The following is a 6,511-nucleotide window of genomic DNA, read 5'->3' as shown; positions in this document are numbered from 1 at the left end:
TCCATTTGCATAGAGTATCTTTTTCCATCCCTTCATTTTTCAGTCTCTATGTGTCCCTACTTCTGAAGTGAGTCCTTGTAGGCAGCATATAGCTGGGCCCTGTTTTTTAATCCACTCATCCACTCTGTATCTTTTGATTTCATAGTGCCCACTACCTCCTTTTTTTCATAGGAGAAATTGACAGCAATACAATATTGTTGGGGACTTGTACACCCCACTTACCTCTTATTTTTCTTTATTTTATTGCAAGCAAGGATGACCATATTACCATATCTTTATATATTTATTGGTCATTAAGATTTCTTCTGTAAATTGCCTATTTGTTTCCTTTGTCCATTTTTTGATGAGATATGGAGCTTTTCCTTATGGTTTTCAAATCAAATTAGCCTTTAATCCATCACATAAGATAAAGTATTTCCTTTATTTTTTTTTTGTGGTAAATATACATAAAATTTGCCATGTTCACCATGTTTAAGTGTTTAATTAATTGGCATTAATTATATTCAGAACGTTGTGCAACCATCAGTACTACCTAGTTCCAAAAGTTTTTCATCATCCTAAACATAAACTTTGTACCCATTAAGAAATAAGTCCCCCTTCTTTCCTCCCCTAGTCCCTGGTAACCTCTAATCTACTTTCTGTCTCTATGAATTTACCTATTCCAGACACTTCTATATATGCAACGAATCAAACAATATTTGCCTTTTGGTGTCTGGCTTATTTTCACTAAGCATGTTTCTAAGATACATTCATGTTCTAGCATGTATCAGAACATCATTCCTTTTATTTATTTTTTCCTATTTATGTACCACATCTTCTTTATCCATTCCTCTGTCGATAGGCATTTAGGTTGCTTCCATGTCCTGGCTATTGTAAATAGTGCTGCAATGAACATTGGGGTGCATGCATCATTTTGAATTATGGTTTTCTCTGGATATATGCCCAGGAGTGGGATTGCTGTGTCGTATGGTATCTCTATTTTTAGTTGTTTAAGGAACCTCCATACTGTTCTCTATAGAGGCTGTACCAATTTACATTCCCACCAACAGTGTAGGAGGGCTCACTTTCTCCACACCCTCTCCAGCATTTATTGTTTCTAGATTTTTTCATGATGGCCATTCTGACTGGTGTGAGATGATATCTCATTGTAGTTTTGATTTGCATTTCTCTAATGATTAATAATGTTGAGCATTTTTTCATGTGTTTATTGGCAGTCTGTATATCTTCTCTGGAGAAATGTCTACTTAGGATTTCTGCCCATTTGTGTACTGGGTTGTTTGTTTTTTTGTTATTGAGCTGCATGAGCTGCTTATAAATTTGGAGATTAATCCTTTGTCAGTTGCTTCATTTGCAAATATTTTCTCCCATTCTGAGGGTTTTCTTTTGCTCTTGTTTATGGTTTCCTTTGCTGTGCAAAAGCTTTGAAGTTTCATTAGGTCCCATTTGTTTATTTTTGTTTTTATTTCCATTTCTCTAGGAGGTGGGTCAGAAAGGATCTTGCTGTGATTTATGTCATAGAGTGTTCTGCCTATGCTTTCCTCTAAGAATTTGATAGTTTCTGGCCTTACAGTTAGGTCTTTAATCCATTTTGAGCTTATTTTTGTGCATGGTGTTAGGGAGTGATCTAATCTCATACTTTTACATGTACCTGTCCAGTTTTCCCAGCACCACTTATTGAAGAGGCTGTCTTTTCTTCATTGTACATTCCTGCCTCCTTTATCAAAGATAAGGTGACCATATGTGCGTGGGTTTATCTCTGGGCTGTCTATCCTGTTCCATTGATCTATCTTTCTGTGTGCCAGTACCATACTGTCTTGATTAATGTAGCTTTGCAGTATAGTCTGAAGTCAGGGAGCCTGATTCCTCCAGCTCCGTTTTTCATTCTCAAGATTGCTTTGGCTATTCGGGGTCTTTTGTGTTTCCATACAAATTGTGAAATTTTTTGTTCTAGTTCTGTGAAAAATGCCAGTCATAGTTTGATAGGGATTGCATTGAATCTGTAGATTGCTTTGGGTAGTAGAGTCATTTTCACAATGTTGGTTCTTCCAATCCAAGAACATGGTATATCTCTCCATCTATTTGTATCATGTTCAATTTCTTTCATCATCGTCTTATAATTTTCTGCATACAGGTCTTTTGTCTCCTTAGGTAGGTTTATTCCTAGATATTTTATTCCTTTTGTTGCAATGGTAAATGGGAGTGTTTTCTTAATTTCACTTTCAGATTTTTCGTCATTAGTGTATAGGAATGTCAGCGATTTCTGTGCATTAATTTTGTATCCTGCTACTTTACCAAATTCATTGATTAGCTCTAGTACTTTTCTGGTAGCATCCTTGGGATTCTCTATGTATAGTATCATGTCATCTGCAAACAGTGACAGCTTTACTTCTTCTTTTCCAATTTGGATTCCTTTTATTTCCTTTTTTTCTCTGATTGCTGTGGCTAAAACTTCCAAAACTATGTTGAAGAAGAGTGGTGACAGTGGGCAACCTTGTCTTGTTCCTGATCTTAGTGGAAATGCTTTCAGTTTTTCACCATTGAGGACGATGTTGGCTGTGGGTTTGTCATATATGGCCTTTATTATGTTGAGGTAAGTTCCCTCTATGCCTACTTTCTGGAGGGTTTTTATCATAAATGGGTGTTGAATTTTGTTGAAAGCTTTCTCTGTATCTATTGAGATGACCATATGGTTTTTCTCCTTCAATTTGTTAATATGGTGTATCACATTGATTGATTTGCGTATATTGAAGAATCCTTGCATTCCTGGAGTAAACCCCACTTGATCATGGTGTATGAACCGTTTAATGTGCTCTTGGATTCTGTTTGCTAGTATTTTGTTGAGGAGTTTTGCATCTATGTTCATCAGTGATATTGGCCTGTAGTTTTCTTTTTTTGTGACATCCTTGTCTGGTTTGGTATCAGGGTGATGGTGGCCTCGTAGAATGAGTTTGGGAGTGTTTCTCCCTCTGCTATATTTTGGAAGAGTTTGAGAAGGACAGGTGTTAGCTCTTCTCTAAATGTTTGATAGAATTCACTTGTGAAGCCATCTGGTCCTGGGCTTTTGTTGTTGTAAGATTTTTAATCACATTTCTAATTTCAGTGCTTGTGATTGGTCTGTTCATATATTCTGTTTCTTCCTGATTCAGTCTTGGCAGGTTGTGAATTTTTAAGAATTTGTCCATTTCTTCCAGGTTGTCCAATTTATTGGCATAGAGTTGCTTGTAGTAATCTCTCATGATCTTTTGTATTTCTGCAGTGTCAGTTGTTACTTCTTTTTCATTTCTAATTCTATTGATTTGAGTCTTCTCCCTTTTTTTCTTGATGAGTCTGGCCAATGGTTTATCAATTTTGTTTACCTTCTCAAAGAACCAGCTTTTAGTTTTATTGATCTTTGCTATCGTTTCCTTCATTTCTTTTTCATTTATTTCTTATCTGATCTTTATGATTTCTTTCCTTCTGCTAACTTTGGGGTTCTTTTGTTCTTCTTTCTCTAATTGCTTTAGATGCAAGGTTAGCTTGTTTATTCGAGATGTTTCCTGTTTCTTAAGAAAGGATTGTATTGCTATAAACTTCCCTCTTAGAACTGCTTTTGCTGCATCCCGTAGGTTTTGAGTCATCATGTCTCCATTGTCATTTGTTTCTAGGTATTTTTTGATTTCCTCTTTGATTTCTTCAGTGATCACTTCATTATTAAGTAGTGTATTGTTTAGCCTCCATGTGTTTGTATTTTTTACAGATCTTTTCCTGTAATTGATATCTAGTCTCATAGTGTGTGGTCAGAAAAGATACTTGATACAATTTCAATTTTCTTAAATTTACCAAGGCTTGATTTGTGACCCAAGATATGATCTATCCTGGAGAATGTTCCATGAGCACTTGAGAAAAAAGTGTATTCTGTTGTTTTTGGATGGAATGTCCTATAAATATCAATTAAGTCCATCTTGTTTAATGTATCATTTAAAGCTTGTGTTTCCTTATTTATTTTCATTTTGGATGGTCTGTCCATTGGTGAAAGTGGGGTGTTAAAGTCCCCTACTATGAATGTGTTCCTGTCGATTTCCCCTTTTATGGCCGTTAGTATTTGCCTTATGTATTGAGGTGCTCCTATGTTGGGTGCATAAACATTTACAATTGTTATATCTTCTTCTTGGATCGATCCCTTGATCATTATGTAGTGTCCTTCTTTGTCTCTTCTAATAGTCTTTGTTTTAAAGTCTATTTTGTCTGATATGAGAATTGCTACTCCAGCTTTCTTTTGGTTTCCATTTGCATGGAATATCTTTTTCCATCCCCTCACTTTCAGTCTGTATGTGCCTCTAGGTCTGAAGTGGGTCTCTTGTAGACAGCATATATATGGGTCTTGTTTTTATATCCATTCAGCCAGTCTGTGTCTTTTGGTGGGAGCATTTAATCCATTTACATTTAAGGTAATTATTGATATGTATGTTCTTATTATCATTTTCTTAATTGTTTTGGGTTTGTTATTATAGGCCTTTTAAAGTTAAAAAGTGAACATTTCCCCATTTTCCTTACCAAATGCTTAACTATGCTACCCAACATTCTCAGCTCAAAAGTAGCATTATTATAACATGGACACAAACATCAAAACAAAAGGATTTTAAGACACAGACCCATGTTAATATTTGAAATAACTGGAAATGGTTACATTATTCTTTAAATAATTGTTGAACACAATGAAATTAATGAAGTCTCCAGTGCCCAGGACAGATTATGTGAATTGTGGAGGGACAATGTTTTTATTCTTTTTGAAAAATGAACTATGTTACAAACTTCCAAAATTAACTGCTTTACTATATTTTATTGATATAAATACAACCAATTTCAATAAGCATCAGCTACCATTCTACCATTACACCAAAGGCAAAATGGTTAAATACTAATGTGAAGTATAATTACAGAAACGCTTTCACTTCTACTAAAGTTGTCTCTAACACCATTGTATATACTTTGTACAGTTTGCTTGTAATTGATGAGATGTTTGAAATGAAGCAAAGTTGAATTTTAATCAAACTTTCATTTCTCAGTGGAAACTACTGTCTTCATCAGAGGTGGTTGAGTCTTCCCGACATCAAACATCATTTCCAAAGGTGGGTTATTAAGAGAACACCGATCAGGTATATGGCCTGTCTGGTTATAATACTCCTTTGAGAGTGAACAGCTCCCAAGTATGTCTTGCAGTGCTCCAAAAATACCTCCTCCCAACCAGGCTACACAATTAGCCTTTGCAGGTGGAGTATGAATTCAGAATGTCTTGGTGCTAAGTGTTTTTTATATTTTGGTTTTTCTACCAAATACCTTATTTCTGCAAGTAGTCTGTGGAGGAATCCTGGCAACATAGACGTGCCACCTATGACTACCAAATTCTCTGCTAGTTGCTTCCTAGCATCTACTGGGCACTGCATAAGGGAATCCAATATTAAAGTGGCAACTGATTTCTCTTCATTATCTTGCTCAAAAAGGATTTCCACAACCAAATCTCTGATTGATCCAAGGACATGTAAAATCTTCTCTCCATCTAATGGGTAGTCAATATTTGGGGGTGGTGAGGGACGCTCAGTATTCCCATCAATATTAAATTTTGCTGCTTGGATTTTTAGTCCACGCTTCAGATCACTAACAAAGCAAGTGTGCACTTTAATGTCCTCCAAGATACCATCTTGAATTGAACCCCTCACAGAGGGAAGGCTCTGTTCTTTAGCAGCACCTGTGTCAACAATAGTTGAGTTTCCAACTCCTTGTGAAGAGCTTTTCCTCCTAGGGGGAGTGCTCCCCAACAATTTAGTACTGGGATTCCTTCATATATAGGTAACACCAAGCTTTCCCTATATCCACAATCCAGGACCATGGCAGAGTTTATCCCAAGTTTAAAAAGAGCCATTAGATGACTTGGATCAAGCAAGACAGATGGAACCTCAAAATACTTGAAAAGAACACGAGTGAGTGTCTCTCTGAAGTGGGAAGGACATAATACCGACTCAATAACCACAACTCTGCGGTCTCTGGGATTCACCTATAGATGCCTGAAATACAGTATGTGGATGAATTCCTTTAGGTAGGAATATAATTCTTCTGTATTGATATTATATTGTACAACTTTGATAGGCTTAGGCATGCCAGCTTTTTTTTTTTTACCACACTAGGAATTATGCATCTTGGGCCAGTTTCTCCAGCAAATCTACACTTGGTAAATAAAAGCCTCTCCCAGGTCTATCACGACCGCCGTTTTCTCTCCGCCGGTCCCCAGGCCCTCGTACAGCAGCATGGTAGTAAACAAGCCGGTAAGGAGACAGGCGCTGACAGACCTCGGCTGCCGACAGCCCTCGGCTCTAGGAGGGCCCATCATTCTTTTTTACGGCTAAATAATATTCCATTGTTTGTATATGCCACATTTTGTTTATCCATTCATTTGTTGATGGATACTTGGATTTTTCCCACCTTTTGTCTGTTGTGAATAATGCTGTTATGAACTTTTGCATACAAGTATTTGTTT

General features: G+C 36.6%; 1 pseudogene; it reads right to left on the bottom strand.

Annotated features, from left to right (window-relative positions):
- Positions 1–5,034: 5,034 nt before the first annotated feature.
- On the bottom strand, positions 5,035–6,283 carry LOC116753319 (annotated as a pseudogene).
- Positions 6,284–6,511: the final 228 nt, after the last annotated feature.

The sequence above is a fragment of the Phocoena sinus genome, chromosome 4, assembly GCF_008692025.1.
Source record: "Phocoena sinus isolate mPhoSin1 chromosome 4, mPhoSin1.pri, whole genome shotgun sequence".
NCBI classification, from domain to species: Eukaryota; Metazoa; Chordata; class Mammalia; order Artiodactyla; family Phocoenidae; genus Phocoena; species Phocoena sinus.
This window is presented reverse-complemented; position numbering and strand designations above follow the sequence as displayed.